We start from the raw sequence: 20,633 nt of genomic DNA, 5'->3' as shown, positions 1-20,633 counted from the left end.
AAAGTACAGGATCCCCAAATAATTCAGCAATGGAATCATCATGGATTACCCCATCGATAATTTTGTTCCCCAAACTTACGCACACATACGCATCAGTACAGCTGCAAGGGGCGTGATGTCTCTGTGCAGATCACACTGCACTCCTCGCACTCCACAGCTCCCCTCTTATTTCCAGGTGTGATTCCAAACCATTTGGTACCGCAGGGCATTATGAGCTTGCTCCATCCTCTCGCCTGATCTCTGACTAGCAGCCTTGTCTGCCTGCAGCTTTCCCTGCCACTCAAGATTTGTCCCTTAAGAAGTCCCAGTGAAACTACTCTCAGGTTCAGTTGTCACTGGTTAGGCCTAGAAATCCCAGTCCAAGAAAGCTTTTCAACTTTTCTCCCATCACTCACTGTGGCTGAGGGGTGACAGGATTGCACCTTTTACAGGAAACCCCATTATTTCATTTTTCCTGCCAGTCCAAACTGTAATGAAAACAAAAAGCAATGAATTTTCTCATGCTGCTCTCCCCTACCGAGTAAGAGTGAGTTAAGGTGGATGAAATTAAGTTTCCTTTCTAATTTTGTTCACATTTTTCACAAAGTAGTTTTAGTTTGATGTTTATTTTTAACAGAAACATGAAAACAGTCTGTTCTGGTACTCATGTGTTAATGAGACTAAAACACAGTTTCCCCTTCCAAATGGTTCTTCTCCTCTAAAAGCTTTTGCCCTTCTCGTATCAACATTATCCAGTGAAAACAGGCTCAGACAGAAATTTCCGGCTGGGTCCATTTGCATCTTTGCATGCTTGGCCATTTCCAGGGAAGTCATTAGGGCAACACAGCGATTTAAGCACTTCTCCGGAGCGGAGCCACGGCACCTACGCTGTTGCTGGCTCTGTTTCATATTGCAGTGATGGAGAAGCAAAAAAGACTTCCATTCCTGATGAACAGAGAGAATCGAGGTCTACTTTCACCGCCCTTGATCCATTTGTCTGAAAACATCCCTCCCTTGAATGCATTCCCCTTTAGAGCCATCTTTCCTCAGTTCCAATTGCTCCTTAATTCCCCCTTTTCGAGCGCACCTGACTACAAGATTTTCCTCATATCCATCAGTCCTTGTGCTTGCCATAATAGTCTGCGCCAATGCTTGCTTATATTACCGCTGCTTCCAAGTTACGCTGCCTCCACCTTGCGCTCCCTGCTCCATCTCCATCTATCGCTTTACCCCGCCGCCCGTCTGAGAGCGGCTGCACACACTTCTGCAAAGCATTATCTCATTATTTCAATTCTATCTGCTAAAGCGTTTGGAGAGACAGTGTATTAAAGACACTATATAAAAATAAATTGAATCGGGAGGAAATCTATGTACCTAAAGTTGTAAAAAGGAATAGTCTCCAGTGATGACTCCATTTGCAGCAATGGCATTGTAACAAGCCGGAGCCCATCTCCTGGCTGAATTTTAAATAGATCTGCTCAAATTGAGCAGAGCTGGCTGGGCTCGCGGGGCTGGGGCTGTGTCCCAGGGAGCAGGGGCTCGGGGAGGCCTGGGAGAGGGGCACAGGGAGCGGGGGACGGGTGCTGCAACCCAGCCTGCGCCCCTGCCCGGGCTCCTCCAAACCACCGACCCACCAGCACAGCTTGCCCAGCTCAGCTGGGATCTGCAAAGAGGGACATGCTGCCTCTCACCTAACAGTCGGGCTTCATTCCCCCATTCGGCATTCCCTCCATCACTAAGGTAGCTCTGTGGTGCAAACTCTGGTAGCTGTCCCTGTGTTGGCCTTCAGGTCATGGAAACACAGCCCAACCTTCCTCCCTGTGTAGTCTGCCTTGGCAGAGACAGACACAGTCCTTGTATGTGGAAAAGCGATAGACTGGTGGTTTGGGATCCACAGCATACTAAAATGGGCTTGTTGCTCAGCTAAATGATTATAAGGCAAGAACTTGGGTTGGACAAGTAGTTCAACAGGGACTCAGGTGCAGGTTTCTGGGCCAAGCTGCCAACTCAGAGACGAAAGAAGCTGATGCAATTACTGGGTCTATAAGCAGGGAGGTGAGGAGGGATCTCATCTCTGCATTGTGGAAGAGAGCTCTGCCGGGCTGTGGAGCAAAATGGATCAGAGGCCCCAGTAAGGGACTTAGTAGAAATCAGCTCTACACATAAAATCTATGACAGGACCTACAAACCCATCCCAGAAAACCTAAGGGCACCCTCAAGTAAAATAACCTCTGTGCATACAGTTGTGCATCATGGTCTTCACTGAGCTATGGTCTGCGAGGAATCTTTCTGATTCCTGGTTACTGTAACTCTAAACTCTCCTCTGCATCCCTGGGAATTTGTAAGATACAGAAATAGGCAGGCTTTGCCCCACTGGTTTGTTCTTGTCCTCACAGCACCCAGATCTTCACTGGTAAGTAACGAGGAAGGAGAAATCATGCCATGAACTTGTACACTGCAAGAATGGGCCAAGTCACGGTTCGGATACTCTGCAAGACAGGAGGCGATCCATGGGGAAGGCTTTCTGTCAGTCAGTCCCAGAGCCCTTCTCCCTAATTAATTCATCATTTCTCTATTTTGGGGAATGGCTCAGCTGAAATGACGTCTTTTTCAAGTTAAAAAAAAAAAGAAGAGAAAGAAAGGAAATTTGACTTACATCATGCGCTCTTCCACACCTCCTGATTCAAAGTGTTCTCAATTCTCTGTTTCTTACTTTACAACTTTTAATGTTAGCATTTGAGCAAATTGAAGGAAACACCTCCCACTAATTCAAATTAAAATTGTTAAAAGTAAAGCAGAATTTTTTTTTTTTTTACACCTGAACCAAGGGAACTACATCACTTTGTCTGTTCAGGAAGATTTTGGTTTTCATTTTTCTCTTGGCTTTGGTTCAGAATCGTATCTCAAAGTAAATATTCACAGCTGGAAGAAATATCCCCCCAGCATTGCACGGTGACCACCAGCATCCATATAATGCTGTTGCAAAGGAGAAGGGGCCTACAGCCAACCGTGGAACTCTTCCAGTGCCTCAAGCTACCTGCAGCCCTGAAGATCAATGACTTGATAAGGTCTTCCCAGCATCATGTACTCTTTCTGTCTTCCCAGGATGTGAAACTTGGTGCCAAAAATACATTTGCTATTCTTTCACTTGTTCAGGGAATAACTGGTTGTTATCTGCATCCCAGGAACAGCCCAGTTTGGTGGCTTTGCTCAGGTGGTCAAATTCAGACCCTTGAATTGCTCAGGACTCCTGTGTTCTTATAGAAATATTAAATCTTCCAAATTGCGGTGAGAGAACCAGTGGAGTGGGCTACAAAGTGGCAAAGCATCTCTCTCAGAAAAGCAACCTTTGCAAGTCTGGATAAATAGATATTGAAAAAAAAAATAATAATACACCAAATATCTTGAGGAATTTCTCCTCCCTATTTTCCTCTCTTTCCAGCTCATTATTTCTTTATAAGGCTCATTACCAGCAGGTCTGAGACTCGGGCACTGACCCACGAAGGCCTGGAGGGAGGAAAGATTTCACATGCTGTCAGACAGAGCTGGACCAATTGAAGAGAGGTGCAGAGAGGTGAGTGAGATGCCAGGCAGGTTCCTCCTGAGCAGCCAAACCCAGGGATGATGCTCAATCCCTTGCTTTGATCAGGCACTGCAAGCCCGGCACTGAAGCTGAATGACTCTGCAGGTACCCTCGCAGGACCACTTCTCTACCCTGATCTGGGATCCTGGGATTTTAAGATCTTTTTGGAGGATTGTAAACCTCCCAGAGGACAGCAGTGATGATAGCCTGTTTGCATCCATATTCATGTGAGAGCTGGAAAGGTTCTCACCCTCATTTCGACCGTGTAGCCCAAGCTTTTCTGCTGGAGCCTCCACTTCTTTCCCCAGTTTCCCTCTAGACCCATTAACTGATCTCCTTGGCTGAATTTCCTCCTTGCAATAAGCCCCTACCAGCTTGTTTCAGGCTGTGGTGTTGGTTCTCCCTGCAGTGAAGGTTGTACATGCTGCTTTGCACTCAACAGCACACTGCAGCCCTTCCCACATCTGAATTTCGGTTTTGCTAGCAAGTGAGGGGCAACGCTTAACCGAGTTTGCAGCTGAGTAAGCCTTTCTACTGTGAACTCTTGGGAGAGAATATTATCTCCTACTAGCCTGTGGAATGCCTTGGAGAAGGTACCACAATAGGTTGATGGAAAAACACTGTAATAAATAACATGCCTGATGGTCATAACAGGTAAGTGAGGACATACGACATAATCACGGGATAATAAAGAATCTCACCAGGCTTTCAGGAGCATGAGGCTCAGAGAGACACAGAGCAACAAGCCAATGCCACTGCCGGGCTCGTTCCTTGCTGCCAGGAGTGAAACAACTTCATTCCAGCCACTGAGAAGTGGTTTGTGAAAGGCTCGGATATATTCACCAGGGAGAAAATTACCTGTCAAAAGAATGATAAAGCCACTGTGCTTTACTTTGCTACTGGAATCCATTTGTCCTGACTAGTGATGGGGAAGAGCTCAGGCTGTGTCATGTTCCTCTGCTAAGTAAGTCTTTTGCTGCTGAAAGGATGGACACAGGGGAAGGTATTAGAGCAGTATCCACATTTATAGCATGGTGAGCTGTGTTATTGAATAACTCTTTTTTTTAAAGTATGCAATCCTCTGTATTGCTGTACTTCAGGTTAAATCCATGCACGCATCTGCAAGTCTGAACCTACAAGCAGCATGTATTTTGTAGGGACTGGCGTGGTTCTTGGTGTGGCTGTGACAGGGGAAATGCGTCACAAACACAAACCAAACCACCAGCAGGCATTGCTTGTACTAGAAAAAATCAGAGTAAATCATACCCACTTACACCGTGCCCAGGAGCATCTCTGTTTGCCCCATAGATGGTTCTGTAGGCAGTTGGGATGGTTTCTCAGTGCAGATCATGTACTCACAGAAGTTAGGGTAGAAGGCACTTCAAATGGTCACTTGTTCCCATGTTTCTCCCTTGCTTTAGCCTGTGATGCAGTGCTGATAGGTGGATGTTGCCCATCTTTTGGTCTGGATACTGTTGAGTTAGGAGGACTGCAGCAGGGACATCAAGGGAAGTTATTGTCCCCTCTGCTGAGCGTTGGCAAGGCCACTGCTGGAAACACCCAATCTAGGATCTGCAAGTCAAGAGGGAAAAGAGGTCTGGGGCATGTCCTACAAGGAGAGATGAGAAGAGCTGAGCTTGTTGATCTGTCAAAGAGGACTAAGGAGGGATCTAATGCTACTTACAGCTAACTAGAGATGGTTAGAAAGACAACAGAGCCAAAACATTTTTGCAGCAGTGCCAAACAACATAACATAGAGCAATATCCACAAGTTGTGGCTTGGGAGGTTCATGTCGGACAGCAGGTAACAATTAAATGCCATGCAGGTGGTGCAGTACTGGGACAGGACACCAGAGGTGGAAGAACTCCACCCTTGGGGGAGTTCAAGCCCTAGCCACACACAGCCAGGGCCAGCCTGACCCAGTGCCGGGAACAGCCCTGTTCTGGGTGGGAGGTTGGGCTGGAGACCCCAGAGGTGCCGCAGCACCATCCCAGGATGGCATTAATTGTCCCCTTCTCACTGCCAGGCCTGGTGTGGCCACTTGCAGTGTGGTGCCAGATGCCCTGCTGCAAACAGCTGGATCCTCTGAGCACACCTGTGGGACCTGGGGACAGGGATAGATGGGAAAAGGATTGTGTCACACCTCTAAATCCTTTTCGTAATGCCTCACTGGTCAGGCACACCTATGAAATCCTTACCTAATCCATTCCCCTGGACACCAATAAGGTGCTTGAGGACCCTCTGCAGATCCCATTGTGTCTATCATATGCATGCACTCCTCCATCAGCCTACAGCTGCAAGCCCCTCCATCCTCCCAGCTAATGAACTGTTTGAGGGTGAGTGGTAAAATGAAACCTTTGTATCCCACATGTAGTGATTGGAAAATGGCAATGGGAAAATAAAAGCCAAGGCAAAACTCTTCAGAGCAGACAGTAGGAGAGAAATGAAAATGCTATTATCATTCTTCCACATGAGAAGAGTGACAAAGGAAGACTTCTCTCCCCACCCTTCTGGGTGCTGCCTAGATTTTCCAGCGAGCTCGCAGTAATAAGCAATCAGCTGGTTGAAATGCCGCATTTCAGCCAACCAGGAGAATAAACTGATTTTCTATCAGGATTCTCCACAACAGAGCAGTCATTGTGATAAATGAACTGGAGAACAAGACAAATGAATATAACCTACAGAGAGAGAGAGGGAAGGAAAGGCACAGAGAGATTTGGTAGGAGGAGGCATACAAGAAGGTTGCACTGACCTCCTAGGAAGGACATGGGTTGAAGAGGAGACCTCTGCTAAGTGCTCATGCAGAGGTGACCACAAGGTTATGGGGGCAAAGTTGGAATCTGTTGAGCTGTGGCTGCTCTGAACTTGTGTTGGGCAGAAGGGAACTACACCACTTACATGGCAGCTCCTTGGTGTCTAATCTTGACTTCTTGATATGTGCAAATTGATCAGACGAGCCAAGACAGGGTGGTTCTTGAGCAGGCATAAACATACAAAAAACACAAGCAAATTTCCTGCATGACCCTGCTGTTCTTCAAGGAGAGCTCTGGGACAACAGGACCTTCACCCATGCATATACCCTCACAGTCTGTGGTTCCTCCACCTGGTATAAAGCATTTTTTAAATCCAGAAGACAAAGACATAACATCATCCGGTACTAGCAGCTGAAGCCAGCAAGGTTCAAACTGGTAAGAGCATGCAAACCACTAGCAGTTGGTATAATCAGCCATTGAAATGGATTACTAAGAGCTGGAAGAAGTTCTCCATCACTCAGCTGCTTCTTCACTGTCAGGAAATCAGGAGTGGAAGCTTTCTAAAAGACACAGCCAAGCTTGGTCAACAAATGCTGGGACAGGTTCACGAAGGATGAAGAAATCTTTTTTATGGGATGACCCTAGAAAACTGCAGCAGTCCTTGCTGGCTCCTTAGATATAATGCTGGTGACTCCCATTACACCGTTCTGCAGTGTCCAGTCAACAAATCAAGCTATCAAGGAGTCAGATACAACAGAAGAGTATGAGAAGCCATTGAACTTATTTCTACTTCCAGGACTAAACTTTTGTCCAATGGCTGTGTATTATACAGAAATTTAAATTCATATCATTGTAGTTCTTAGGGTGATTTCCTCCCCCCGCTCCTTATGATGATATAAAAATAGCCTGCAACAAGACTTTGTTTAAAGTCATGGAGTTAATTTTCTACAATAATTGTTAACAGTTGGAGTTTTTCTTTCTTCAAGCTCAAGGGAGAAGCATGGACAGATTTATTAATAGTGTCCCCCTATGTGATTGATGGGCTCCCGAACAGGGAAACTTCACACCTGAAAAAACTTGAAACAAGAACACTTACACCAAAAATAATGTCTGTGCTTGGTACCTCTGCAAGTCTCTCTGTAGTAACTTGTGGCCGAGCCTTCCCAGGGGCTTCTCTACCCCAGTAGCTCTGTCAATTCAGTGCTGTGCTCTGTTCTTCTGTTGCTACAGAGCTGAATACGCTCATGGCATCACAAATATAGTGATGGATGATGTGAAAGAAGAGAGATCATTTCTCCAAAAGGGTGAGCAGGCAGAGATGAGATTCTCTCTTGAGATAATTGTCGTAGAAGAGTTTCCTTCAACACAAGTGTCTATCAGAGCAAACGGGACTCACGCATGTGATTTCCACACATACATATAGTGGTGCACGGGTAAATCTTAACTATCATCACTGGTAACAGGTAGTACCTGATATCAGTCACATGGACATTTTCCATTCTCTAGAACAGATTACACCTCTCTGCTCCAGAAAGCACCAGCAGCTCTGAGGTAAACCAGCACCACTGGGCAAGTAAGAGTATGGAAGCCCTTGTCTTTGTTGCCTAGTGGCCACCAGCTCTCTACCTGAAAGCATCTGCTGTTTCATTCATTTCTCAAGTCCTGCAGGTATTTGGTGTAAGCACCAGGTAACCCAGCGCAGGCACTGGTGGCTACAAGACAACTCCAGCAAGTTCAGCTAGATCAAAACCTTCTTACAAAAGGGATCTGCAGGTGTTCTGGATGGATGACTGTGTGGTTCTTAATTCATGCATAAATATCAGCCCTCATGTAGTCCAGAGAAATGCACCTCTGGCATGCTGCTGTGTTGATGAGCTCATGGGCACCAAAAAGGAAATCAGTCAGCAGCATGAACAGGAGGAAAACGTGTCCAACTGGAGCAGGTCAACGGAATAAAGGGTTTGATCCCTTCCCTTATAGAGACTGCACACACATGGACAGACAAGTCAGGCTATTTGCTGTGCCTCTGTGTCCTTTCCCAACAGCCATACAGCAATAGATAGAAGATGAGATGACCAGAGTCCCTGAGAAACACCTTGGTCTCAATTTCTGACATTTGTTTGAACTCTTCTTTCTGCAGACATTTGCTTCATTGGTATATCGCTTCCCTGAAATACCAAGCAAGCACTTTCTTGACACAGTTTGGATGACTTTTTCAAAATGCTACTCTACTGCCTTGATCAACAAGGTCTTATGGAGTACCAGCACACCCCCAGGCACCAGAATCATCAGGAGTGTCTCTAGAGGCACCCAGGGTAACTACTGAAGGGCAGAAGACCTTGTGAGCCCTGATATGTGAAATGAAGCAGCACTGGAAATCATCTCAGCAGGCAATAGGAGTGAGGAAAAGCTCAAGCCTTATCCGCTGATCACAACTTCTGCTCCAATGGCAAAAATAATCTGTTTTAATAATCTTAATAATCTTTCTCTAGTATCCTTTGTCCATATGGCTGGTAATCTGGCTGCTTAGGAATGAATTATAAAAAAAAAAAATCCTTAAATAGGGATCTAATGGCTTAGCTCAGAGAATCAAATAAATTAGAGACAGAGAAGCCCTAACTGGCCACTTAGTCCTCCTTACCCTCCAGGCCTCCTTCCCACAGAGTTCTGCTGGGCTGGAGTGACAACGATGCCTGAGTGGAAACCAGGTGCTCCTCCCAGCTCTTGCCCAGCCTCCCGTCAGTGCGGGCACTTCTCATGCTGCCTCATTTCTCCTCCCACTTATTGAGACTACATTTTCTTCAGGACGGTGGCTGTCCCTTACAATGACTTTACACACTGCCCAGCAAACAGGGACTGTGATCGGGGGCAGCCCATTCCCATGCTGTGTCAGCAGTGACAATGAAGCACAAAATCCTTCTGCAGGCTCTTCCAGGGCTTACCAAGGTCTTAGAGGGGATCCCACAAATGTTTCTTCCCATCTTTGGCTTTAGCATAGGCTGTGGGCAAGGAGGGAGCTGATCCAGCTGCTTTGTGGTGCAAATCAGCACAGCCCACTGACCCCGATCTGATGAGAGGATCTGGCTGAGGCGGTTGGTGTTGCTGAAAGGAGGAAGCTCATATCTCATCTATTTTTATTTGTGAAGATTCGTTCTGACCAAGCCAGAGTCACCCTGCCAATACTGATGCACAGAAAGCAGTACCAGAGTGCAAATGGGACCTTGTGCAGAAAGCAGGGGCTGTGGGACCCTGGCCTACTGGTGGTCTGCAATGGGCTTTTAATTTATTTAACCATTGGTAAACAGATGTAATCAACATAACCTTCCCCATCTCCTTTGGCACCACATCAGAGCCACAGGCAAGCTCCGCTGGGGACCGGCCGTCACATTGGGATGAGACTGTGAAGCCTTGAGGTTATGAGACCACTGCTGTGAGTTTTGCCCAAATCTTTACATGCCCAGTTGGTCTCAGCAAGACACCATTAACTTACAGAGGAAGAAGAAAGGAGCCCCATCTGGAGCTTAGAAAGCACAAATCTGCCATTCTCTCTTCACAGGCTGAACAGAAGGTAAAGGTTGCAGGGAGATGCTTTCATAGGGAACAATGCATGGGAAACACAGAGACAATGCACTTTTCTCTTTCCGCTCCCCCTAACTATTTCTCTGCAAGAGCAGGTACCTAAAATCAAGAGCAAAGAAAACTGCAAGAACATCCATTCTGCTTCAACAATTCTTTTCATGCTCTTCTCTGAGCTAATAAACATTTTGCAGTATTGCAGCAATGCAGTGTTCTCAAGTCCTCTGATCGAGGAAAATAAAATCTACCCACACACTGATTTTATATTGCAGCAGCCAAAACCATAAAACACACGTTGGCAACAGTCAGTGCAGTTAGTGAAATACATAGTCTTACTCTTAGGGGGGCTCTGGGTGTACGATTTTAAAGGATTTTAAAGAAGTAGACTGTCAGAAATGCTGCAATCTGAGTGTTTTCTTTCCCTTACAGAAGCTCTCCAAATTGACAATAGAACTGTTTGTCTGCTGTGCTCTGAATAAATCAGGAAATGAAGTTATTTTCCCCCTTTTTCTTTGGCCTATTTCAAATCTCTGCATTCTGTACTTATTTTTGAAGTGTGAAAATTTACTAATCTGTTCAGAAAACAAATCAGGTGCTACAAGTCCTATCCCTTGCTCAGTGTGTCTGACGAATAGGTGCCCAAGATGCATAAGAACTGTTTTAACTCCAGATAGGAGATAAAAATTTCCTGGCTAGGAGAAGATGCCCCGATTTCCTCAGCTGCTCAAAATCTGGGAGACCCAGCCGCTCCTTGGACTGGCTTAAGAACTTTCTGCCCCTCCATCCCCCCATGCTGATCAGCCAGTTGATCCAGGCTGAAATCTGTCCTCAAAAAAAAAAACAAAAACAAAAACAAAAAAAAATGCAAAGGAGGAGGGCATTTTTAAGCTTCATTGTTTTGGTCACTGAGATAGCAGCAGTGCCCCAGTGCTCAACAGGGCAGGAAGAGACAGGAGGGTAGGTCAGGAAGAAGATGACTGCTTCCCAAGCCAACACGGTGCTAGAGAAGAGTTTTCCTTAGACAATGATGTGTAACTGATGGTGTTTGGATTTCTGCAGGTCTCCTCTATTCTGTGTGGTTGATTATTCCCTCCAAATATTCCCTTTTTGGTTGCAATCTTAGGTAGTCAGGAATTACCATATTCTGGCTTGCATCTCATCCCAGCCAGGAACCAGCACCAGCGACTTCAGCGGAAGGTGCAATAATACTGCTTGATGGCAAATGGTCCGTGACTACACAGCCATATCCGAACATCTGGAGATCAGTTTAAACCCTGGAGCGTGAGGTTGCATATCCCTTGCAAATGACTTGGAAGCACTAACTCTGGGCATTGAAGCTAACCATATAAATGTCCAGGTATCAGCACCACAAACATGGGAAGATCTTTTTAATAACACATTGAATGGGGGAGGGGAGGGGAGAAATCTCTGCTACTTATTCTTAATTTTTTCCAACTTTTGACATATCCTTCATTGTAATTATAATTAACATTACCCAGTTAAAACCTCACCTAATGCTTTCCAGACAGGTATTGCAATTCAGACGTTTCAGCATGGGAAAACCGAGGGGAAAGACAGCCACTAACTTGCACACAGCCACCAAGCACATCAACAAAATAACGCACTGAATAGTGGGCTGTGTTGCTTCTCTCTCCCATAAATAAACCCCAGGAAGTCCAACATAACAGTAAATAAAAGTTGGACCGCTGTGTGCTCTGGTTCACAGAAGAACAGAGGAATTCAGTGATGATGCAGAAAAAAAAATACAGAAAGTCCAGTTGCGTATCTAGGAGGGGAGAGAGACCAAAGGGGAAGGGATAATCAGATGGAAGAAAAATCTGAAAGCAAATGCTTTTTAATTATCGTCATTTCAAGGGAGCACAGAACGACTCCACATGGTCCCTCATAGTTGTAGAGAGAGATCCAGGTCAGGGCAGAGGGCAAATCTGGGGTCAGATTCTTATTGAAAGTGAAAATTGTTCTTATTGTGCTTAACACCAGCTTTAGGAATATTAAAGAACAATTTGGGCTTGTCAGTTAATACACTGTGGCCTGTGGTTAATGTGGCACTAAGATAGATTTTTTTTTTTAAAGGCTATTAATCTAGCAAGATTTTAAAGAGTTCAGCAAATGTGGCTCTAAGATACTCCATCTAGAAATTACCACCAGCCTCCTTCACTGGTGTAAACATAACGGTTCTGATTGACAGGTTGTGTTCACCAACTGCGGAGAGGTTACAAAGATTTGAGGCAGATCAGCTATTGGTCTCCTATTTATTTTTTTTTTTACACCACTGGAAGATGCCCAAGGGATCTTTGAAAGCCTCCAGCCTCAACCTCACTCGTGTCTACGCTCATCATCCTGACCATTTTTCTGACAGTAGCAGATGGCCTTATGAAAGGTGCTGTCTCTCCTTAGAAAGCCTGCCCCCTTGTCCAGAACAGTAATTTCCCTCTAAATATAGTCCTGTCACATGTTGCTAAAAAGCACTGTCAGATGGGTGGGTGAGGTCATGAACAAACTCACAAACTCACAATTGCATTTTGGTGGAAGCTCTGGTACAAGATTCCTGGACATGAACCACATTGGTTTAGTCTCCAGGAGCAGATCACAAAGCTTTTCTTCTGTATAGGAAAAAAAAAAACAAACCCAGCATAACAGGGTGCCTGATGTGCTGGAGACCCATCTCCTGTGGTGGGAAAGGTGCCCATCCCTCAGCCCTTCTGGCTCAAAGTCCCACCTCCTGCCTTAAAGGGAGAGAAGCCAAGCTTCTAGAGGACGAAGAGGAAAGGGGATTTAATTCCAAGATTTCCTCCAGTGGCACATTCCTGGCTTCTCCCTGACACTGTGGAGACACCTCACACTCCCAAGATGGGAAGGTTCCCCAGGGTGTTTGAAAGCCCCTGGAATGACCTTTGAAACGGCACCCATTTTATGCTATGAAGAGAGAAATAGAGAAAAGCCTGGAGGAATCAGCTCCAGCCCCTCTCCTCACTTACGTGACATTCGTGCTCCGTGTTGTTTTTTTTTTCTCTGCTGACATTTCATTTCTCCTCTCTTTCCAGTAGCACCCAAACCCTACATATAAACTCCTCTGGCCCCATCCTCAGCTGGAGGAAACGCACTGAAATTAGATGATTGGTGTTACTGGGAACATTGATGCCGTTTTCCTTTCCATCTGGCTTTACTCCCAGATTTTTATTGCTACTACTTTTTGCTGGAGACACACGTCTCCTTATGGCACATCAGAATGGCCTTAGAAATAAAGGAATGAGACCTTTCAGCCAGCAAAAACCTGTAAATAAACAGTTTCGGCTGGCAATCAATGGGCAATCTCTCTAAGCCCTGGGATTGTTCAGTTAGATTAAGCCTTTCTAATGAATTCCTCATTGAGCCACTGAACAGAAATGAAGCCTTGTTAGCTCATTATCTTTCTAATTAACCCATTCTAAACCTGCTCCTTCCTCACCAGGAGGTAGCTGTGCTGTTTGGGTTTCACACTGAGGTTTATCAATGACCCCCTGAGAGCCTTTTGTATCAGTAACTGAGATTTATTTGAAATGACTGGGGAAGGCAGCTTCCAGTTTATTCCCTGTGCCAGATGAAGGTCCGAATACTATGTTATCCTCAGGCTACAATTTCCCAAGGACAAGCCATGTGTTGTGAGCATCTCCAAGCTCTTTTCTGCGGTGATGAATGCTCCCCCCTGCCCACCCGCCCTTGTTTGCATGCAGATCGTTGGGCTCGTTAAGCTGACAAAGGAGCCTGCCCTCCCTAATGAGGGCATGGGGCTGCACTGTGTCTGCCTGCAAGAGTATTTCACCGCTAACATTGGCTGCTCTCGGCTGTTTTTGTGTTTATAAGCAGGATCCATTTCCAGGCAAACACAGCAACATGATGGAGAGCCCTCTTCTCAAAGGATGACTGCAGCAATCCCATTATTTGGGCTATTTTGAAGGAGACAGGCCATATAGTAACATCCAGGAGAGATCAGTCACATCTCAGGGGAAAGATGGAGTCACCAGCCTGGTAAGTTCAAGCTTGATGTGCCTACAGCCCACATGACAGCAGTCTTTGCTTCTTGGCTTCTCTCTGGGAAGCCCCAGCATGGAGCAGCTTATGGGCTCCCATGCTCAGATGCCCCAGCATCCAGCCTGTGCTTGCACTCAGACATGGACTCACATCCCACTGCTCTTGATGCTGTCCCAGGCGTTTGTCACTTTTTGTCACCTCTCTCCCTAAGTAGGTGGTGGGGCTGTCTCCCCTTTCTCCCTCCCGTTCAACAGCACCTCTCCCTCTTGGACTCTCCCTTGGCCTTGCTCCGTCTGGGTTCAGGACCTGGCTGACAACCTTTCCTGCTGGGTACCTGAGCTGGAAGCACCCTTTTTTATCCCAGACCAAGTGACGCAGCACCCAAAGCAGGCCACATCCACCATCAGCATTCGTTTAAAGAGTGAGAGAGGCAGAAGAATGCCTCCTCTCTCTCAGCCCCTTTCTGTATCTTCATGAGATGCACAGGACCTGCTCAGGATCCTGTGTCCAGGCACATCCCCCTGCATTCATCCTTCAGCCCAGCTTGGGAGGGATTACCCAAGCCAAGAGCTTCCCTGAGCATCACCAGCCTCCAGCTCAGGGACCAGCACTGCCACTCCTTCCTCCCACACCATTACTTTTTCCACCCTTGCCTGGATCGTCTGCCAAAGAGCTCTGGCCGACCAGCCATGAGCACTGAAATAAGGATTTCAGTCCCAGGTCAAAGCCTGACATAGTTTGAAGTGCCCAATGCAGGTTTTGTCAGTAGAATAATACCAGTCTACAAACTGCCCTTAGGGTGGCTTTGAAAATCTTTGTGAAGCAAGTAAAAAGTTAAATTCTTTGGATTTCCATTTCTTTTGGTATTTTCAATTCTGGTTTCTCCCCTTACCTTTGTTGTAAATGAGTTGAGTCCCAAAACAAGATTCCAATTATAGTTTCCAATTTATTGAATAGAAACAAGCAAAGATTCCATACACAGAGGGGGTCACATTTCACCATGCAACCCTAGTATTGTTTCACATTAACACGAATCAGGTGAACATATCTCACATCTTCCTCCTCTGACCCCTACCGAGCCCAGGGACCACAATCCAAATCCACCCTGTGAGATTCATTCAGATTCTGCCTTCGAGAGGAACATTTTAATAACCCAACCAGCCAGGGATCTCTAAATCTCTCCGAGGAAAGGAGGCAGTAAGGATATAAACAAAAATATGCTTTGCCTAATTGTTTCTTATGTCGTCACGAGCAATTGAAAACGGCTCCTAGGGTGATATCCATTACATTTTGTAACAAAGGCCTCTAAATGAAGGAAGCCCAGGCAGAACAGCAGAGTCAGAGCTAGAGACAAGCCTGGCATATAAATCTGTGCCAATCTGTCCCCACCGCCACCCCAAATGCTCCCACAAGACCTGAAAACTGGCACAGCAAGAAAGAAATTCCAGCACACGCCATGCTAGGATCTCCATTCCTCGGGATACCGGGTGGCTGGAGAAGCCCCCTTTCCTCGAGGAAGATGGCACAGCCACCTGCCTGCCCATTCAGCGCCCCCCCCACTGCAACGTTCACATCCCATGCCTTCCCGATAGGCTTTTGCCAGGGTCACCATCCATCCATAGGGCTGCGGGCTGGTTCTCTAGACGGGAGCCGGTCTAGAGGGTCACATATTGGCAGGGGGACAACTGAAGAGGGGAATGCTAAGCTGAGATAGGCACCTCTGTCTGGCTATTAAAAAAAAAAAAAGGGTAATTTAAACTGCACAGTATGCCTGATCACTGCCTGGGTCTCTGAAATTATTTTGTTCTGTACTTAGTGTAAAATTCACTTTGTATATGTGAGTCCATCCTGCCATCAGCATCTCTGCATAGAGGGCTGAATTGAGAGTGTTCACACTTCTGGAGTATTCTATTCTGTATAATAGGTATAGCATCAGCTGGACTTTAAGAAATCTATTAAGATAGGTACTTTCTTTTAATTTTGAAGCAGAGTAACTACTGCAGCTATGAGCTCTTCTGCTGAACAACTTTGTGGAGTAACAGGAAGAAGACACCACAGTGACATTAGGTGGGCAGACAGAATATCAAGCACTTTTTCTGACCTAGGTGATTGATTTTTTCAAGGAATTTCTGAGTTTTAGAGTGATTTTTCCTTTTTTTCCTGTTACTCCAAGTAGTCCAACTTTGTGGTCTGAAGAAAACATCCCTGCACTGTTGGCCAGTGGATTGGTTCCTGCATGCAGCAGTCTTAACATTTCAGAGGCTGCTTCTAGAGGAAGCTGCCCAATTCCAGACACAGGCAAGCTACTGCAAAGCAAAGTGATTTTCATGCTTTTGCGTACTCTCTCCATTATGGGAACTCAGCATTTTTTTTTCTTAGGAGAACTCTGCTGTGACTAAAAACCTCTGCTGTGAACTCCCATGATTTGATTCCCTGGCTACGGTCTCTTCAAACCTCACCTCCTGTGAGACGGATCATTCAGCCTGCTTGAGGTCTAACCCTTCCCTGTCCCTTCTCCTTCTCCTTCCCTTTCCTCTTTGTTTTACCCATGGTTGTCAAAAATCCTTGCAAACATGACATGCACACGGGACAGAGCCTCAGAAGTCAGATGACAAGGCAAAAGAGACCTTACCACATGTTATTCTTATAATCTCATGAATGATTTTATGGCAACTTCATGTCATCAGCCGCAGCTCTTTCATGAGGTGTTAATATTAGAAGCAGATACAGATGTTAAAGTGTAAAACTGCTCTTTGTGCATGGAAAAACCCACCAAAACCTCCTAGATCTGCCTTAATGTTTTCACTCACAAATATTTAAAGTCCCATCAGTGTCATGAGAATGATTTCATGAGATCCTTTCTGGGTTTAGGAGAACAAGGAGATGATCCCGGACCTCCAAAATCAGGAGGAGCTTAGTTCTCCTTGGGCTTCCCCAGCTGCCTTGCTACCATTCCCTGTGGGTACTCAAGGATGGGTAGAAACAGCATCAAGGCAGATTTTTTTTTACCTCCATCTAATTTTTGGAGAAGTGCTGGTTCACCCTCTTGCAAAGGAAAACACCCAGGCTAGCGATGCTCCACATGTAAACAAAATTATGTGTATCATTACTTCTGTGCAAGGAATGAGGCACAATTAACGTAATGCAGCACCGTACCCGAAGGCTGAGACAGCTCAAGGAAATCAACCCCTTGCTCACTCTGGCAGCACTTGCCTCCCTCCTCCTCTTCCCCTGCTCCCTCCTCTACCCTCAGCTCCCCCCATCCAAACACGTCCAGAGGGATCTTTAAAACTCTATAAAAAACATAAGAAGCTGTTTTCGACTATTAAGAGAGACTGTTGATAACACAGTTCCAATAAAAAAAAAAGTCTATATATGTGCTTTCTACAGCTTCCCTTGGAAAATAATTCATTTCTCCCTGCATTATATTTCATGGTAACCTAGAGACTCAATATGTTCTGGATTACTGCATCCATTTCTGTTTCTGCTGTAATGGCCCACCGGAGTATGAACCTTCCAACCAGAGTCCCCTAAATCTGGTGACGGGGGAGCTAGTTGTACTTTCTTGTTTTCCACTTGATAACTAGCCCCTTCCAGCATTGCTTTTATGGCAGTAATCTTCCTAGGCTGGTTGCAGATTGCTTGTCCTATTTTTTTTTTCCTTGCTTGTTTTTTTTTTTTTTTTCTTCTCTTGTCCTCCAGCCACTGGAGCCAATGGTCACTGCGGACTATCCATCATGTTATTTTTTATGTCAAGCTGGAGTTCCCTGGGTCTGTTTACTCCTTTCCTCACCCTCCCACCCCCAATCTGGGAATTGTTTGTGTCAATGAATTGCCCCTTGCATTTAGAGGAAAGGGATCTGAGATTGCCAATGCCTATCAATAGCCTATAGATACGCTGGGTTTAATTTTATGGCTTCGCATTACAAATGATGGAGCAAACGGAGGAGGCTAAGCAAACACCTCTTTCCCCTTACTGCTGTGAAAAGTAAAGGACATTAGAAATAGCACAAAATGTACAGAGGAAATAAATCAGGCCAAGTCCCGGCTGCCCGTCGGTGCAGCCTTGCTCAGGACCGGGAGCCCAGCCCCAGTCCCGACTGTGCAGTTGAGTCTGGGTGTTGTTCACACGCCAGCCTCCGTCCCACCCCATCTGCATTTCCACGTAAGTGGTCTGAGACCCGGGCACAATCGTTTAGTACGTTTTCTTTTTCTTTGTGCTCTGAAAAAGAGATCGGATGGAAAACTTCAGTGCTGTGGAGGGGAGTAAATCCAAGTTCAGGAAAGCAGCCTGAGTGAAAAATAAGGGCTAAACCTTTGTTTATCCCTTCAGGCTCAAATCTGAATACATACATACATTTAAAATTTACAGGTAAAACACATTGTCTCCAAATATGGTGTAAAAGAATATCTAATTTTTTTTTTTTTTTCACAAAATTAACCCAAGAGGATGGAGCTTAGGATTTTTTTCTCAAAGCCATTTGTAGGAGAAGGAGCACTATTCACCCACAGGTCTCCCAACCCTTTGTCAGTCACCACACACACACACAGTATTTGCTTCACTTTTCCTTTCTTGTAATAATTCAGATCTGCAACAGTTTACTCAGTCTTAAGATCACTTCTAGGGTTTGGCTTCTCAGTGCTGGTGTTTTTCCTCTTCGGGACACTTGCGCTAGAAGTGTTTTCTCTGCCTAGCTGCCACTTAATTGTGCCTCTGAGATAGTGGCAGAGAATCAGCTGAACTCTTCACAGCCCTGCTCGTCCGTCTGCAGCTTTGCCTTCAGGTCCTGCCGAGTTAAAGGTGTGACAAAGACCATTGTGCAGCTCTTCCCAAGGCCAATTCCTAGGGTTAGGCTAATCTTAGCATCCGTACCGTGTTTACAATTTCCATTTTCTAGAACAGGTTGAGTTCATTGGCGTTAAAAACTCTCTATAGTGCATCAGTCTTAATCCAATTTTAAAAGGCAAGGCCAGCAACTGTGTTAAAGGGATTAACTCTTATTAAATATAGTGTATTTGAGTAAGCCCTAAGGGAAGGACTCCAGTTGCTCCTGTTTGCACGGATGGAGGCAGTCATACCAAGTCGCATCCTAGGGACCTGGCAGGAAGCTCAAGCTATAAATTGCATCATATTACAGGAAAATACTTTTTAAAGAGTGCAGGTAATTGGAAAGCAGTGTCCTCACCAGGCTTTATAAACATTGAGAAGCAAACTTTTCATGTCCTGTAAATCCACGTGGGAGGAAAATGCAAGTAAGAAGTTAACCTGCCATGGTAGAGGAAGCTGCTATCCAGGTCTCTCAGCAGAATATGGACAGAAGATGTAACATTGGGCTGTTGAAGGCAACGGAAAGGGATGGACCTGTGTCCTCCAAACTTTGGATGTAGCCAGGCAACAACTAAAAAAATATGTTATCCAAAGCAAATGTATTCCAACCCTGAAAGGAAAACACCAAGATTTCCCTCCTACCTCCCTCTTAAGGGATTGTCTTTAGCTCCAGGGAAGCTGAAGCAAGTGGACCAGGAAGGTGGAGATGAAGCCAGCCCTCCCCAAGTCTGGGTGACTCCTTCCAGTCCATTCACCATTTACTCAAGGGGCACAAACCTCCCAGTCGGGAGGTTCCCCTGAGCCGCCCAACCTTGGCCCCACGAGCTGCTCTGTCTGCCCACAGGTGCCTTTAAGGGTGCAGGCAGGGACCAGTCTGCACAGAGGCGGTTTCCAGTTCATGGCCTGGGGTTCAAGAAGCATTAATAGCCTGGGAAGTTTTGTTTCATTGCTCCTACAGACCAGACTGGCGCTCTCCTGGTATGTCCAAGTACAGGGATGCAAAACAAATTATGTTGATTTAAAGGCAACCTAACATTGACTAAGAAAAATTGACTTGGCAAGCTTCAATGTGTGAAAGCCCCTCTAATCCACCCCACATGGTGTAAGCAATACATGGGAACAATACTTAGTACCTCTAAAACAATGGTGAATTTGAGCCCAACTAACAAATCCCTGCTTATTCATTCCTAACGGGAGCAACAGAAGATAGACGGATTTGTAAATATTTTACCCTAGCTAACAACTGCTGCCAGGGAGTTTCCAAAATCAATGCCTTGCAGAATGACCTTAATTCTGATTAAAAAAAAAAAAAGATCACAGATTAAAGATGAACTTGTCATCAGCTATTCCCTGTAATTAGTTTAATATGATCAGCTCCCCATGATAACGAAAGACAGCATCAGAGCTGCCCAGAGAGAAACTTCCAGTGGATAATAAATACTGACAGATTTCAACCAGATGGCTTTACCAGACTGCAACTTTGCAAGTGATTTTGAAGCTCAAACACTAGTGCTTATTACTTAGGATCAGCCAATAGCCGAGAGGGATCTGCAAATGGTTCCAGCTGGGGTTTAAAGGCAGCTAAAACATATGGATAAAGACTTTGATTAAAGGGTAAAAGATCATTTCTGAAAATTACTTTCACTGAGCACCCAAAGCCCTGGGAGGATGATACAGTCCTCTTCAGACTGGGTCTTCATCTCTATGGATGGACTATTAACTGAGCATCCAGATCGGCTGCCAAACCCAGCACGGGCAAGACAGCACCCAGCAGCCACAGAGCCAGGCTGCATCAGTAAGCACCAGGATGTAACTTCTAAGGATCTTTCCCAGACTACTTGGGGGTGCCTTCAACCCTGAGGAGGACACAAGGAAGGGGTG

Source organism: Chlamydotis macqueenii, chromosome 8, assembly GCF_036417535.1.
Source record: "Chlamydotis macqueenii isolate bChlMac1 chromosome 8, bChlMac1.mat, whole genome shotgun sequence".
Lineage (NCBI taxonomy): Eukaryota > Metazoa > Chordata > Aves > Otidiformes > Otididae > Chlamydotis > Chlamydotis macqueenii.
Note: the sequence above shows the minus strand (reverse complement) of the source record.